Genomic DNA, 18516 nt, shown 5'->3' on the forward strand with positions numbered 1-18516 from the left:
CGATCCCCCCCCCCCCAGTCACAGTGTCACTGATTGCATTGATAATTTCTTTACTGATCAATGCATTCAGTGTCAGTTGTAACAGTAAAAACTGTCAGGGCAGTTAGTGTTAGGTCCAGGGTAGCCCCCTATCACCCCCCAATAAAGATTTAACCCCCTGATTGCCCCTAGAGTTAACCCTTTCACCCCCTTTTGCCAGTGTCACTAAGCGATCATTTTTCTGATTGCTGCATTAGTGTCGCTACTGTCGCTAGGTAGCTAGTTATTTTTTTAGGTTCACCGCCAGGTTTTTATATCGCTAGGTACCCCGATATACTACCCAATAATGGTTTTAACCCCCTGATTGCCCCTAGTTAACCCTTTCACCCCCTTTTGCCAGTGTCACTAAGCGATCATTTTTCTGATCGCTGCGCTAGTGTCACTAGGTAGCTAGTTTTTTTTTTAGGTTCACCGCCAGGTTTTTATAGCGCTAGGTACCCCGATATACTACCCAATAATGGTTTTAACCCCCTGATTGCCCCTAGTTAACCCTTTCACCCCCTTTTGCCAGTGTCACTAAGCAATAATTTTTCTGATCGCTGCATTAGTGTCGCTAGTGTCGCTAGGTAGCTAGTTTTTTTTTTAGGTTCACCGCCAGGTTTTTATAGCGCTAGGTACCCCAATATACTACCCAATAATGGTTTTAACCCCCTGATTGCCCCTAGTTAACCCTTTCACCCCCTTTTGCCAGTGTCACTAAGCAATCGTTTTTCTGATCGCTGCATTAGTGTCACTAGTGTCACTAGGTAGCTAGTTATTTTTTTAGGTTCATCACCAGGTTTTTATAGCGCTAGGTACCCCGATATACTACCCAATAATGGTTTTAACCCCCTGATTGCCCCTAGTTAACCCTTTCACCCCCTTTTGCCAGTGTCACTAAGCGATCGTTTTTCTGATCGCTGCATTAGTGTCACTAGTGTCGTTAGGTAGCTAGTTATTTTTTTAGGTTCACTGCCAGTTTTTTATAGCGTTAGGTACCCCCATATACTACCCAATAATGGTTTTAACCCCCTGATTGCCCCTAGTTAAGCCTTTCACCAGCAATCACAGTATAAGTGTCACTGGTGACGCTGGTTAGCCAGTTAGTTATTTAGGTTCCCCGTCAGGTTTTTATATAGCGCCAGGGACCCCCATATACTACCTAATAACAATTTTAACCCCCTGATTGCCCCTAGTTAACCCTTTCACCACTGATCACCGTATAAGTGTTACGGGTGACTCTGGTTAGTTTGCTTTTTATAGCATCAGGGCACCCACCATTTATTACCCAATAAAGGTTTAACCCCCTGATCACCCGGCGGGTGATATCAATTAGGTTTTAGGGTCAGGGTCTGCGTCGCCCCAGGCAGCGCTAGGTTAGGGCCAGTACCGCTAACACCCACACGCAAAGCATAAACCTCCCGTAGTGGTATAGAATCTGAACAGATCAATATCTGATCTGATCAGATCTATACTAGTGTCCCCAGCAGTTTAGGGTTCCAAAAAAACGCATTGTTAGCGGGATCAGCCCAGATACCTGCTAGCACCTGCGTTTTGCCCCTCTGCCCAGCCCACCCAAGTGCAGTATCGATCAATCACTGTCACTTACAAAACACTAAACACATAACTGCAGCGATCGCAGAGTCAGCCCTGATCCCTGCGATCGCTAACAGTTTTTTTGGTAGCATTTTATATTTAAATCCGGAAGGCAGTGCTTGGTTTTCGGGGTCCCGTACGTGGCTAGGCTCCCAAAAAGTCCCCCACATGTGGTATCCCCATACTCGAGAGAAGCAGCAGAATTTATTTTGGGGTGTAATTTGACTTATGCCCATAGCATGTGTGAGCAATATATCATTTAGTGACAACTTTGTGCAAAAAAAAAAAAGTTTGTAATATTCCCGCAACTTGTGGCAAAATATAAAATATTCCATGGACTCAACATGCCTCTCAGTAAATAGCTTGGGGTGTCTACTTTCCAAAATTGGGTCATTTTGGGGGGTTTTGTGCTATTTTAGCATTTTATGGCCTTTGAAACTGTGATAGGTAGTGAGGAGTGAAATCAAAAATTTGCACCCTTAAAAATCCTGAAGGTGGTGATTGGTTTTCGGGGTGCCGTGCGCGACTAGACTCCCAAAAAGTCCCACATATGTGGTATCCCCATACTCAGGAGAAGCAGAAGAATTTTGGGATGCAATTCCACATATAACCATGGCATGTGTGAGCAATATATCATTTAGTGACAACTTTTTGTAAAAAAAAAAAATTTTTTTATTTTTTGTCATTATTCAATCCCTTGGGACAAAAAAAAATAATAAAAGCAAATAGCTTGGGGTGTCTACTTTCCAAAATGAGGTCATTTGGGGGGGTTTTGTGCCATCTTGGCATTTTATGGCCTTCAAAAATGTGATAGGTAGTGAAGAGTAAAATAAAAAATGTATGCCCTTAGAAATCCTGAAGGCGGTGCTTGGATTTCGGGGTCCCGTACGCGGCTGGATAATTTTGTATCCAGGCGAAATCCATATCTCATTAAGAGGGAGCGTTCTTACTGGAGATTTAAAGTGGAACATCACAGCTGGTTTCTTATTGTAACAAAGCGTGTGAGATCCCTATCATCTGGGATCCATTCCTTCTGATGGGCTTTCTATATGTGGCTCATACTACTCTCCACTATCCATGGGGTATTTGCTTCCGGGGACTACTTTCTCTGCTAATGTTTCCATCTGTGTCATGGTGGTCACCGCCTCAGCTCCCGGATATATGGTCACAAATATGGTTTATCCACCAGACATTATCATTAGCATTATGTTGTGGAGAAATGCAACGAGTCTGGTGTTTTCATTATTTTACCACTGTGATTATATTATGCTGCTATGCCACTATGTTGCTTTGCTACTATGTACTATGTTATGGAATCAAAGTTTCCTTGTTTTACTATATCATATTGTATGTATTCTGGTATTATGCAGGATATATGGTCACAAATATGGTATATCCACCAGACATCATCATTAGTATCATGTTGTGTTGCCTCCCTGGCTGCATGCTTCACATAAAGTCCCAAATATCATATACTTCGTGCTAAAGTTTAACCCCCCTAGCGGTAATCCCAAGTCTGGCTCAGTTTGGGATTTTAATAACAGGAGCGGTAACCCCGAGCCAGACTCGGGATCGCATCGCTGGATGCAGGGGAGGACACAGGGAGAGTTACTTACCTTGTCCCCTGGATCCAGCGATGTCCTCCGCGCTGTGTGATCGAGCTGTCCTCTGCTCGATTCACAGTGCCGAATGCCGCCGAGCTCCATTCCCTGCGGCGTTACGGCGCACGGGAGCGAAGAACAGCGGCAAATTCAAAAAAGTAAAAACACACAAAACACACACAGCACTGTAATCTTACAGATTACAGTACTGTATTAAAAAATACACACCCCCTTTGTCCCTAGTGGTCTGTGCAGTGCTCTGCATGCACGTTTATATTATAAATAGTGTTTTTTCTGCCTCAAATTTGGAGATTGTCCATAGCAACCAAAAAGTGTCCCATTTTCAGTGTTTTAGGATTTGATTACATTATTGAATAATTTGTATTATTCTTTATTATATTATAAATTTTATCATACCCGGGATGTCTGCTAGACTCCGGTTTGAACAGATTTAAGAGAGTTATTCCTAAGAATTACAGGACTACAATATAAAACGCCAAATTTCCATGCAAAATAATTGTACCGCTTTCAGCACCTAAATCCAGACTGAATCATACCGCCAGGGAGGTTAATGAACAGAAGCCTATTTACCCTTCTGATCCTAACAGTGGGCATGTACATATATTGGTTTGTGAGTATAACATTTACTATTTTATAATTAATAAATGGTTTATTAACCTCCCTAGCGGTGATCCCGAGTCTGGCTCAGGTTGGGATTTTAGTTCCATAAACGGTAACCCCGAGCCAGACTCGGGATTGCATCGCTGGATGCAGGGGAGGACACAGGGAGAGTTACTTACCTTGTCCCCTGGATCCAGCGATGTCCTCCGCGCTGTGTGATCGAGCTGTCCTCTGCTCGATTCATACAGTGCCCGAATGCCGCCGATTTCTGTTCCCTGCGACGTTACGGCGCACGAGAGCGGAGATCGGCACCAAATTCAAAAAAGTAAAAACACACAAAACACACGCAGCACTGTAATCTTACAGATTACAGTACTGTATAAAAAAAAATACACACCCCCTTTGTCCCTAGTGGTCTTTCCAGTGCCCTGCATGCACTTTTATATTATAAATACAGTTTTTTTCTGCCTGGAATTTGGAGATTGTCCATAGCAACCAGAAAGTGTCCCTTTTTCCGTGTTTTAGGATTTGATTACATTATTGAATAATTTTTATTATTATTTATTATATTATAAACTTTATCATACCCAGGATGTCTGCTAGACTCTGGTTTGAACAGATTTAAGAGAGTTATTCCTAAGAATGACAGGACTACAAAATAAAAGCCAGATTTCCATGCAAAATAATTTTACCGCTTTCAGCACCTAAAACCAAAACTAATCATACCGCCAGGGAGGTTAAGGTAATGTGTAGGCTTGTGTGCCCTCTTTGTGTTTCTTTACTATTTAGCATATTTGGACGTCCCCGGTCCTTGAAGAGCAGCAAGGCGAGGAGCTTACCTATGGATTAAAAGTGAAACAGAAACAATGAGCGTTATTTGATTTCTGGGCAACATACTCAAGCCCAGAAGGCTGTTTCTACTGTCTTTCTGTAAAATGTTGCATTTCTGTCCTGGTGATAATAGTTACCAGGTAAAAAAAGTCATGGGTGAATTTCACTAGTGATTTTAATTGTTCTGTCCTTAATATGAAATTAAAAAACAAATATACATACACACATTTTATACAGAGCTTTAACTCTTAAATTCTTCTAGTGGAAGTAACGTCAGCTTTTTAATTTCTACCTACAGGTAAGCCCTTTAATAAGGCTTACCTGTAGGTACAGTGAATATCTCCTAAACTTGCACTTTTTAGGAGATATTCACACGGAAAGCGGCCGGTGACATCACGCATGCACTCTGCAGGGATGGCATACCCGTGCCGTACCTTCAGAGCTATGCGCCGTCATTGTGGCCCTGGCCATTCATACAGCCGGAGCCTGTGAACCCAGAAAGAAGACTGGATGAAGATGGAAGCTCCGGAGAGCCATGTGGAGAACTGGAGGGCTCCTTGTACAGGTAAGTCTGTCATATTGTGCAAGTATGCAGTCCAAGCACATTACGGCTTAAACATGCAGGTGGCCTATTTGCAGAGAAAAACAGAATGAATAAGAGGTTTGCATTCCCCTAAAAAACATAATGGTATTTGGGAGTGAATACCTGGGACTCAATAGTAAAAACATCATGAAAGCATATACTGAGGCTCTTCAGTAGCTACTGGGGAAATGTCCTCTGCAGTTTTCAGTCCAAAGTAATAAAGATCCTGCTGATGTATTTACCCATGCACAAGCATGGTATGGGTAGCGTGATCAAACATGCCAGCTTCAATACATAGGACCCTAAAGAGGAATGGCATGGAATGTGCTCGGTTATGCTTATAGTTAAATGTGAACACAGACAGGAAAATAAAAGCTAGTAGTCTTCTATTCCATATCCTCTTTTGGCTCTGCTCTTCCCATCAGGCAGCCCAAACTACTCTGAGATAAGCTTCACCCCAAACTTATATAAGATACTGCCAGGAAGGATAGGAACCTATGAACCTTCTTAAAGGGACAACAGGTTGACCTCTGCCTACATGCACATAAGTCTAGTTTCACACTTACAAAGCATTGTGGCCGTGGCCTATGTATGTACAGTAAACCCTAGTAAACCACTGCCTTTGCAGCCTAAGGGTACAGTTGGGATAGTACAATACCAACATGGCTAAACTACATGTTTTTGCCCACTCCCACCATCCAAATTCAAGCATTTTTGAGGCCTTAGATTGGCTATTATTCAGTCTTAGCCCTGCTTCACATCTCAACCTCGTTTGGTTGGCGAGATTTCAAAGACACGCATCAGTGCAATTTGCACTGCTGATGTCATTGTGACTTCATTTACCAAAAGTCTATGCAAGTTGCAATGAAATTGGTAAAAAGTAGTGCAGGAACTTTTTTCATAATATGCAGTATATGAATGCCGGTAATGGGGATGCGACTTGTTATGCAATTTGGAACTGTCAACTCGCATGACAATGTGCACCAGTGTGAACGGGGGCTTAGTGTGCAACCTGAGTAGGTGGAAGTGACACCATCTTGTGGAAGGCAGTGCACTCTCTTAAAAACATTTAATAATTTTTTTTTTAATGCATAATTTCTGAAAGATTAATAAACCTGGAAATGCACTGCCTGCCACAATATGGTGCCCTTTGCACCTGTTCAGGTTTCACAGCAAGATTGGCTATTATCCATTCTTAGACCCCATACACACTATACAACTTTTGTTGTCTGATTTCCTTTAGATTTACCAAAACCATGTAGTGCAAGGCCCTGCCTGATTGCATACAAATTGAACCTCTTAAGGTTTGACATGATATTATATGGTTTTGGTAAATCTGAAGGAAAAAAAATCTACAGAAAATTGTATAGTATTCAGCTTTAGGCCTCATTTGTGCATCCTACATGGCCATGGTATGGTATAAACACTGAATATCTGTGACCAGAATCCTATGTGTTCCAAAAACCATCAGCTGTTCAATGACAGTCTGAAGCAAGCCACTGCTAAATGCATGTATCCATGTGTATATGCACATCCAATGGTTACCTGCAGTTAGGGACAAATGTGTGTCCATTGATGCAGGTGGATTGCGTCTAGGGGCAGACATCTATCCCTAATGGCAGGTGGCCGTTGGATGTGCAGATACATGCTGATACAGATAGACAGCCATGGATCTTTTCAGCCTGTCATTCAGTTAAACCAACCCAGAAAAAAAAAATATCTGTTGCCCTGCACTCATGTGTGAAAAGGCACCACTGAATATAATAGGCTACTTTCACACTGAGGTGCTTTGCAGGTGCTATAGCGCTAAAAATAGCGCCTGCAAAGCACCCTGAAAGAGCCGCTCAGTTCACTCCAATGTGAAAGCCTGAGGGTCAAAAAAGTCATGCAAGCCGCATCTTTGCAGCGCTATAGGAGTGGTGTATTCACTGCTCCTAAATTCACTGAAAACAATGGGGCAGCACCGCAGTGGCGCTTTGCGAGTGGTTTTAATCCTTTTTTCGGCCGCTGGCGGGGGGGGGTTAAAACATCCCCGCTAGCGGCCGACTAGCGCCGCTAAAACGATGGTAAAGCGACACTAAAAATAGCGCCGCTTTACCGCCAGGGCCCATCCACCCCAGTGTGAAAGTAGCCATAGGAATCTTGATGTTGAGCTTTGAAGCACTTTGGTAAAAACATTTCAGTGAACTACCAAAAAAATCAAGAAACCTGTTGCACGGCTTCTATGAATTTGGCTTACTAGCAACCCATCCAGCTCTGCGCAGGAAGCTGTTTCATTAATGACAACTTCCCAGCACATATGACCAATTCTGAACACTGGGATCTCTCTGTAGGCCAACTTAGAAGTAGTCCTAATTATTGCCAGTTTATTCATCTGTGAAATGGCAGGCCCTCTTTTGAAATCTACCGCAGCCATAGCTGCAGATTCTAAAAGAGGTGGCAATAAGAACTACTGGTACTGGTGCTAAAACTGGTGTAAAGCTAAACCTGGTGTAGGTGGAGGCCATGTTAAATGGACCATACCAACAGAAAAGTGTCATTGCTTTAATCAATTTTCCCACGTAAAAAAAAGACATATAAGAAGATAGGGGCTCATTTTGTTCCTTGCACAACTAAAATATCACTTTTGGGAGGACCTTGAATATCATACTAGAAAAATGAATAAACACGGAATACATTGTGTATTGCATCTACTTCCATAGTAAGTGATATCTGGCAATTTTTCTGCATTCCAGAGCTCCTGCCATTGTGAACTTGACATGTTTTCCAGCTGTATGCTCATGCCCTTTCAACTATTGTACACTTGGAAAATGGCTTACAATATAACATGCCTGATCAGGCCAAAGTGTATTAACAATGTGCAGAAGTAGGACGGTGTTAAAATCAGGCATTTTTGGTTGCTGCAGGCCTAAATCTTTCTGAAACACTTTCAGAAATATAATATCCAAAAATGAAAATTGGACACGTAAAAAGATATGAATATTGTTATTGCTGAACTTTGAGTCTTGGCTGTTAGACTCATTAAGTTATGGGTTTCATAAGAAACAAACAAAAAAAAACCCAGATCCATTCAGGTAACATCTCCCTCCAGAGAGAGTGAACTGTGTAACCATGTACAACATGAATTTTACATTGCTCGATGCACAGAGTGGTATTTTGAGCTCCTGAGTCATATAGAGAAACGCAGGTTAAGGAAGTTGAACCAATAAAATTTATCTTTTAGTTTATTTTCGAAGTGGGAACTGAACAAAGAACAGAGGATATGTCAAACAATCTATGAATATGTTAACCTTTCCTTCTGCACTAGATTTTCCATTTTAGCAAGAAAATCCAGTTCTCACATTTTAATTATGAAGGGCTTTATTATATAAGAAGATAAAATTGGGTAGAAGTCTCCCGTTACACTGACAGCTCAGGAGAAAACTGCCAAGCAACCGTTTCTATTTTTATAGGAAAAAGGTATTTAGGCTGATATTTCCTTGATTAACATGAGAGGTTATGCAGCATCACAGGTAGCTAAGACACAATGAAGAAATAGCCAACCTAGGTGAGAGTGTGGTTAAAAGGATTTTTATTATTTACAATCAACAGTATCAATATATTAGTATTCATCTGTTGCGAATGTGTACATTTACCAATCTGTTGGATTGGGAATATCATTGTTTCTATTGGGTCATGGCATCTTCTCGCTAGACATGAAAAAACTGAGAACATTTCTTTGATGCCTTCTGGGCCTTTTGGTGAGTTTTATTTGTTAGAGGTTCAGCTAACACCTTCAGAACCATAGGACAAAATATGAGCAGGACCATCTTATTTATATACAAAATGAAAAGCTTGGACTTTCAATATAATAGGTTCTGTTGTAATGCAGAGTAGAGCTTGACCTGCCGGACACAGAAGTCAATGAAAGGCACTACAAAACTTCGGATAAACATAAAATGTGCAGCACCATTTAAAACAAAGTGCAATTAATAAAGTCATAAAGTGCAAAAATGAAAGCTTGCATGAAAAGACTTAGGTGTGTGATATCAATATGCTTAGATAAAGTAGTCCATTATTCAAAAAAATGTGTCTTCATTATTCAAAATAAAAGTTCAATTCCATTGCTGCTGTGATCATTCATGATATTCCATGAATATTCCATTCCATGTGCTCCTTGCTGCAAAAGCCAGTTATAGGTTGGAGTGATTGCCATTTGTTTGTACTGGTTGGAGAATGCACTGGATACCTTCGCTGCCATTGTGCTATTTCTGAGTGTACAGTGCGTTCCTGTACCTTTAAAAAGGGGTAGGCTCCATCCAGGCATACTTGCCCCAATCTATCTATCCATCATATATATATGGTGGTATGCCAGGTCACAGTGGTACATAGCGGCCAGAGGCTAACTGTTTGGGAAAGAGGCAGAGTGAACACCCCGAAAAGGAAGCCTATATATCCCTACTCATTAAAGACCTCTTCTTACACTCCACGTGACATTGGTCCCCTATATTTATAGGGTCATCCATCAAAATGGCTGCCTAAATCTCCCAGTACTTCAGCATTCAACAGGATTACTGTCTTCCCCAAGATGGCCTTCTGGAGCTCAAGATAGAAGACATTTTCTCCCCACTGGGCTCCTATCAATCTAAAGAGGTGGCACAATGCCACCTTCAAGCTGGGACAAATACCACAGCCTGCATCTGCCAACATACTAGCCGAAAAAAGAGGAATGCACAACAGGGCATTTTTTGCACCAACTAAGCTGTACAAATGTCAACTAGATGGATCATATTTGTGCAGATTTTTATAATTTTTCCATTTAGTGAAGTCCACATATCCCTAAGAAGGATCAGATTCCCTTGAAATGAAACAAATGCAACTCTGCACATTAACTCTTCATTGAGAGGGCTGGAGGCAGAGGGGTAACATAGAAGGTAAAATACTAAACCAATATGTCAAATCAATAAAATGTTCCAAATGCTTAACATGGGTGAAACATTCAGAGAATTATAAAACCTTTGACAGGTGAAACAGTGAATGTATATGTATTTCAACTGTTTTTTTTTTTTTAAAGATTCACTTATTCAAACTATCTGCATTCTGGCAATGCACAATGGGTGGCAGCACAGTGACACACATTAGTGCACTCTGGTGTTATTCATTTTGTGTTGTGCTGTGCTACAAATAAAATACAGCATGACCTATTTTTTGCAAGTTGAGACACATTACAACATATTTATTGTGAATAAACTGCCTAATGCATGGTCCTGAGGAAGCCATCGGTCACACAAAGTGTGTAAAATGTGTTGGTGTTAGTTTCCACGCTATAGAACTCCAGACATACAGTTTGACAGCATGGTGGGCTTTTGAATATGGTGATGAGCTAGTACAAGACACACGTGTGGACTTCACCAGTAATGTCAGCTCATGTACTGTACAAAATTATGTTTATGGTTAGGATTTTCAACTTTCATAAAAATTACTTAGCACCACAAAATGATACTTGGTTCTGCATTCTCTAAAAGAGGCAGTACTGGGAGGTGGGTAGAAGTTGGAGCCAAGGTACAGTGCTCTGAGGTGGGTAGAAGTTGGAGCCAAGGGACAGTGCTCTGAGGTGGGTAGAAGTTGGAGCCAAGGGACAGTACTCTGAGGTGGGTAGGAGTTGGAGCCAAGGGACAGTGCTCTGAGGTGGGTAGGAGCTGGAGCCAAGGGACAGTGCTCTGAGGTGGGTAGGAGTTGGAGCGAAGGGACAGTGCTCTGAGGTGGTTAGGAGTTGGAGCCAAGGGACAGTGCTCTGAGGTGGGTAGGAGTTGGAGCCCAGGGACAGTGCTCTGAGGTGGGTAGGAGTTGGGGCCAAAGGACAGTGCCTGATGTGGGTAGAAGTTGGAGCCAAGGGACAGTGTTCTGAGGTGGTTAGGAGTTGGAGCCAAGGGACAGTGTTTTGAGGTGGGTAAAAGTTGGAGCCAAGGGACAGTGCCCGACATGGGTAGAAGTTGGAGCCAAGGGACAGTGCTCTGAGGTGAGTAGGAGTTGGAGCCAAGGGACAGTGTTCTGAGGTGGTTAGGAGTTGGAGCCAAGGGACAGTGTTTTGAGGTGGGTAGAAGTTGGAGCCAAGGGTCAGTGCTCTAAGGTGGGTAGGAGTTGGAGCCAAGGGACAGTGCTCTGAGGTGAGTAGGAGTTGGAGCCAAGGGATGGTGCTCTGAGGTGGATAGGGGGTGAAGACAAGAGGTGACTCAGAAGAGACAAGTTTCTGCACCTGTCCTCTGAGAAAAAAAGCCCTGAATATAACCTAAATAAGTCCTCCCAAGATTACAAATCCTGACTTGCACAAAACTACCCATTTTAGATGGACTCGACCCATAATTTGTAATGTATTTTATTCTCAGTACTCACTTTGAACATTTAACTTGTGAATACATTTATGTAGTTATGGTAGGCGTTGGACCCAATAGAATGTAATTACAGTTTCAAATGGAGGATGTACAGAAGCAAAGAATCATGTGATCCATGATCTGCAAACACAGAGAAAGGGATCTCATCAACTGCCATCTGTGGAACATGACTAAGAATCAAGCAAAGCTCAGTCGGCCGTTCTGTTTGTGTACTTTAGGTATTAGCTTTGTCAGCCAAGGCAATGTGTATGGTACGTTTTAAACCAGGCACTCATGTTAATCCATATTTCTTACTCTGCAAAGCTCAGTAAAGTGAAATGTCAGCAGATATGGGACATAATAAATACTGTCCAAAATTATGTTTATGGTTAGGATTTGCTGACACGGTTAATAGCACACATCATACAGTATCTATGTAATTAAAAAGCATTTACTTGGAAAGATGACAAGCAATAATTTTCAGGTTAATGTTTCAAAGCTCTGAAAGCCTTAAGTTAAATAGAAAAGTACAGTGTGATGCTGGACACTTCACCCCAGCATTTCTTAAAGTGCACCTGTGTCCAGATTATGTACGTTATCCACCTCAGCCCCGGAAGGTTTTACCCCCTTCCTGACCAGAGCACAGTTTACAATTTGGCTTAACTTGTAATTGCGTGGTCGTGCAATGCTGTACCCAAACAAAATTTGCATCCTTTTTTCCCCACAAATAACGTTTTTTTTTTGGTGGTATTTGATCACCTCTGTGTTTTTAATTTTTTTGCAATATAAATGGAAAAAAGACTGAAAATTTTGAAAAAAAAAATATTTCCTACTTTTTGTTAAAAAAAAAATCCAATAAACTTAATTTTAGTCATACATTTAGGCCAAAATGTATTCAGCCACATGTCTTGGGTAAAAAAAATTCAAGAAGCGTATATTTATTGGTTTGCGCAGAAGTTGTATCGTCTACAAACTAGGGTACATTTTCTGGAATGTATGCAGCTTTTAGTATATTACTGCCTATCTCATTTCTTGAGGTGCTAAAATGGCAGGGGCAGTATACCCCCCCAAATGACCCCATTTTGGAACATAGACACCCCAAGGAATTTGCTCAGAGGCATGTTGAGCACATTGAATATTTTATTTTTTTGTCACAAGTGATTGAAAAATGAAAAAAAAAAAAAAAGACACAAAGTTGAACTGAAATTATATGTTGCTCACACATTCCGTGGGCATATGTGAAATGACACCCCAAAATACATTCTTCTGTCATGGCAGAAGAGGCTATGAAATGCCAAGATAGCACAACTGCCACACCAAATGACCCAATTTTGGAAAGTAGACACCCCAAGCTATTTGCTGAGAGGCACGTTGAGCCCATGGAATATTTAATATTTTGCCACAAGTTTCAGGAAAATGACAAAAATTTTTTTTTCACAAAGTTGTCAATAAATGATATATTGCTCAAACATATCATGGTCATATGCACCCCAAAATACATTCTTCTGCTTCTCCTGAGTACGGATACCTCATGTGTGAGACTTTTTGGGAGTCTAGCTGCATGCAGGACCCCAAAAACCAATCCCAGCTAAGGGTGTAAAATTGTGTTTTTTCCCTCCTCACTACCTATCACAGTTTTGGAGGCCATGACATGCATGCCCACATAGAACACCCCCCCCCCCCCCCCCAAATGATCCCATTTTGGAAAGTAGACACCCCAAGCTATTTGCTGAGAGGCATGTTGAGTATTTTGCAGATCTCGCTGTTTACACAAAGTTTTGAAAATTGAAAAAAGAAAAAAAAAACATTTTCCTTTAAACCTCCAAACAGCATATATATTTTTTTACAGCAAAGGCCCTACAGATTAAAATGGTGGGTGTTGCACAGTATTTATGCAGGAATTTTTCAAATGCAATTTAAAAAAAAACAAAAAACTTTTTTGAATTTTAATGCACTAAAACACACTACAGTGGTGTGAAAAAGTGTTTGCCCCCTTCCTCATTTCCTGTTCCTTTGCATGTTTGTCACACTTAAGTGTTTCGGAACATCAAACCAATTTAAACAATAGTCAAGGACAACACAAGTAAACACAAAATGCAATTTGTAAATGAAGGTGTTTATTATTAAAGGTGAAAAAAAATCCAAACCATCATGGCCCTGTGTGAAAAAGTGATTGCCCCCCTTGTTAAAACATACTATAACTGTGGTTGTCCACACCTGAGTTCAATTTCTCTAGCCACACCCAGGCCTTATTATTGCCACACCTGTTCACAATCAAGGCATCACTTAAATAGGAGCTGCTTGACACAGTAAGGTCCACCAGAAGATCCTTAAAAGCTACACATCATGCCGAGACCCAAAGAAATTCAGGAACAATTGAGAAAGAAAGTAATTGAGATCTATCTGGAAAGGGTTATAAAGCCATTTCCAAAGCTTTGGGAATCCAGCGAACCACAGTGAGAGCCATTATCCACAAATGGCGAAGACATGGAACAGTGGTGAACCTTCCCAGGAGTGGCCGGCCGGCCAAAATTACCCCAAGAGCGCAGCGACGACTCATCCAAGAGGTCACAAAAGACCCCACAACAACGTCCAAGGAACTGCAGGCCTCACTTGCCTCAGTTAAGGTCAGCGTTCATGCCTCCACCATCAGGAAAAGACTGGGCAAAAATGGCCTGCATGGCAGAGTTCCAAGGAGAAAACCACTGCTGAGCAAAAAGAACATCAAAGCTCGTCTCAATTTCTCCACAACACATCTTGATGATCCCCAAGACTTTTGGGACAACATTCTGTGGACCGATGAGACAAAAGTGGAACTCTTTGGAAGGTGTGTGTCCAAGTATATCTGGTGTAGAAGGAACACTGCATTTCATAAAAAGAACATTATACCAACAGTAAAATATGGTGGTGGTAGTGTGATGGCCTGGGGCTGTTTTGCTGCTTCAGGACCTGGAAGACTTGCCGTGATAAAAGGAACTATGAATTCTGTTGTCTACCAAGAGATCCTGAAGGAGAATGTCCGACCATCTGCTCGTGTACTCAAGCTGAAACGAACTTGGGTTCTGCAGCAGGACAATGATCCTAAACACACCAGCAAGTCCACCACCGAATGGCTGAAGAAAAACAAAATGAAGACTTTGGAGTGGCCTAGCCAAAGTCCTGACCTGAATCCTATTGAGATGTTGTGGTATGACCTTAAAAAGGCCGTTCATGCTCGAAAACCCTCTAATGTAACTGAATTAGGACAATTCTGCAAAGATGAGTGGGCCAAAATTCCTCCAGGACGCTGTAAAAGCCTCATTGCACGTTATCGCAAACGCTTGGTTGCAGTTGTTGCTGCTAAGGGTGGCCCAACCAGTTATTAGGTTTAGGGGGCAATCACTTTTTCACACAGGGCCATGATGGTTTGGATTTTTTTTCACCTTTAATAATAAACACCTTCATTTACAAATTGCATTTTGTGTTTACTTGTGTTGTCCTTGACTATTGTTTAAATTGGTTTGATGTTCCGAAACACTTAAGTGTGACAAACATGCAAAGGAACAGGAAATGAGGAAGGGGGCAAACACTTTTTCACACCACTGTATATTGCCCAAATGTTTGGTAAACATTTTTACCAAATGCCGAGTACATAGATACCAAACATGACATGCTTTAAAATTGCGCACAACCACGCAGCTGTGGCAAACTACATACATTTTGTCTGATTATCTCTTACTCTGTTTGCTTTAGTTGATCCCAGAAAACCCTCCTTTTCAGACACCTATCCTGCTCCCACCTAATGACTTTGATTTTATTTTCTCCATCAGCTCATCCCCACAATAATTACCTTTTTTAACACTTGACCCTCCCTTCTAGATTGTAAGCTCTAACGAGCAGGGCCCTCTGATTCCTCCTGTATTGAATTGTTTTGTAATGTACTGTTTGCCCTTACGTTGTAAAGTGCTGCACAAACTGTTGGTGCTATATAAATTCTATATAATATTAATAACCTGGGTGACAACTCAGACTCCTTCCATTGGTTCAGTGGATCAGTGACATGTAAGATTAAAAGGTGAAAATAAAGCAAAAGAAGCTTGAAAATGGAAAACAAATACAGCCACCACATCGAGGACTGCTAAACAATATACAGTATCGCATTTTTGGTTTTGGGTTTAGATACACACTAATGTAGATCTAAACCCTAAGGGTCACTACTGCAACCTGAAAGTCGTGCGACTTACGGTGTGACTTTGCCAGATGACTTCCTGTCGGCTTCATGTGACTTGAGTACTACTTTGATGTGACTTGATAAGACTTTGAAGTGACTTTTAGGCAATGCCTGGATAATCCTAATTTAATGTCAGATCCAAATTACATCAATATAGATGAGGAACTGACTTGGAGGTGACTTCCATTAAAGTCTATGAGCACAAGTCAGATAGAAGTCACCTTGAAGTAGTACAAGAAACTTTTCTAAAGTTGGAGCAACTTCAGTAGTGTTAATTAATAGCAGTTTGATTCGGACGAATTGTCATTTTTCGAGAATTCAGATGTATTTGAATTTCCGAATTACAGAATTTAAACGAATGCAAAATAACAAAAAATAAAATCAAATTGATTTGAATAGTTTCTGCATCAATTTAGAATAGTTTTTTAATTTAAAAAGTTTTCAAATTCAAATCGTTTTCAAATTTGAATTTGAAAAGTTTTCCAATTTCCAAAGATAATAAAATAGAATAGAAAATAAAGGAATATAACAGAAATTAAAATAATAGAATATAATAGAGTAAAACAGAACAGAACAGAGGGCATGTGGTCTTGTATGGTTCAGAAGGGGGGAGACGCTCGCTCGTCCCCCCTATCCTGACCTGCCAGGCTGTATGCTCGGATAAGGGTCTGGTTTGGATTTTGGAGGAGACCCCACACCAATTTAAAAAGAGTTCCCCTTAAAATCCATACCAGACCCAAAGGGGGGGGGGGACCCAACGCCATTTTTTTCATTGATTTTTCATCTATATTGCCTGGAGTCGGTGATACATTACGGCCGCAAAAAAGTTTCAATTACATTTTTTCCTTTAGAAATGTCATTATTGCTGCGCTATGTTCTACACATTGCACATATGTGCCACTTTACAGACAAACTAAGGGGATCCCCCAGGGCATGATATTTAAAGTAATATTTCATGTTTATTATTTCACTTTAACCACTTCAGCTTTGGCTGCCCAATGACCAGGCCATTTTTTGTTTTACGGCACTGTGTCATTTTAACTGACAATTGCGTGGTCGTCTGGCGTTGTACCCAAACAAAATTGATGGCCTTTTTTACCCACAAATAGAGCTTTCTTTTGGTGGTAGTTCATCATCTCTGCAGTTTTTATTTTTTGCGCTATAAACAGAAAAAGACCAACAATTTTGAAAAAAAAAACACAACATTTTGTACTTTTTGCTGTAATAAACATTACCATTTTTTTAAAAAAAAGGAAATTTTTTCCTCAGTTTAGGCTGATATGTATTCTTCTACATATTTTTGGTAATAAAAAAAGCGTAGATTGATTGGTTTGCGCAAAAGTTATAGCATCTACAAAATAGGAGAAAGATTTATGGCATTTTTATTATTATAATTTTTTGTTACTAGCAATAGCGGTGATCAGCGATTTATATTGGGACTGCAACATTATGGCGGACACATTGGACACTTTTGACACATTTTTGGGACCATTGGCATTTATACAGCGATCAGTGCTATAAATATGCACTGATTACTGTGTAAATGTCACTGGCAGTGAAGGGGTTAACACTAGGGGGGGAAATCAAGGGGTTAACTGTGTTATCTAGGGAGTAATTGCAACTGTGGGGGGAGGGACTGCCTTGATAGGGAGAGCGATCATTGTTCATACTTAATATGTGATTATTTTTTTGTGAACTTGGCCTATGCATTTTACATGCAAAATCAAATAATTATTTTGGAAATTAAAAAAAGAGGCTGTAAGATTCCGTAAAAAGCATTGCATCCTGAATTTTTCCTCAAAAGAAAAATCATTCATAAGGTAGAGAAATATAATCCTTTAATGGTGCTCTGCGGTGACAAATTAAGTTTCATCACTGACCATGGTCATGTACTGTCCTAGTGAGCAATTTGAGACATTCAGTCTTGTCGTCACTTTGGCCGTGACTGAATGTTTTGTAACCCTGAATGTTTACAGTGCGGTAAGACTATTAAAACCACCACTTGTAAAATAAAAGCTAACGGAAAATATCACTTGTGGCTGCGAGAAGTGCCAGCGAGCGTCTGTATCCACATTTTTTCTCTTTGTAGTCATGGTATAACATCAGCGAATTTGTCATATGGAGGTCGGGAACAGCAGGGGAGGAAGTGTGAGTGTGATCGCTGTGAGGTCATCAAAGTGCCTGTCTCATTAGATGAACCTACATGTGGTTTCATAGGAAAAAAAAAAACATTAAGCAATTTTGTAAAATAAGACAGACTTTGGATATTACAAACATTAGAAACATGGTGGGGTAATCATAGGAAATTGTTAAATATACAGGTTTTCGTATGACTAAATAAAAGCTGTATCCAGTTTAAAATTACAGTAATGAAGTTAGTTTGTCACAATCAAATGCCCACCAAAAGAACATAGGTTCTGATTTATTAAAGTGTTTAAAGGAAAAAAAAGTCTTGTTTTCCACATCATAACTGCTGAGAAGTTTAGGCATAACATTATTGTGACCAAAAACCTTGCCCCCCAAAAGAACACAGAGACTACATTAAGTTGGAAGTAAGGCAAGGCCACAGCTTTATTGAACTTACCAAATATAACAACCTTAAAAATACCACATAACTATGCCAGTTATGAGCATCCATAACATAAACACAGTTAGTCTAAGAGGCCTGTCTCCACCATCAGTGCAAGACAGGCTTTAAACAGACCC

Source organism: Lithobates pipiens, unplaced genomic scaffold, assembly GCF_037356315.1.
Source record: "Lithobates pipiens isolate NorthernLeopardFrog02 unplaced genomic scaffold, aLitPip1_a1.2 Scaffold_16, whole genome shotgun sequence".
NCBI classification, from domain to species: domain Eukaryota; kingdom Metazoa; phylum Chordata; class Amphibia; order Anura; family Ranidae; genus Lithobates; species Lithobates pipiens.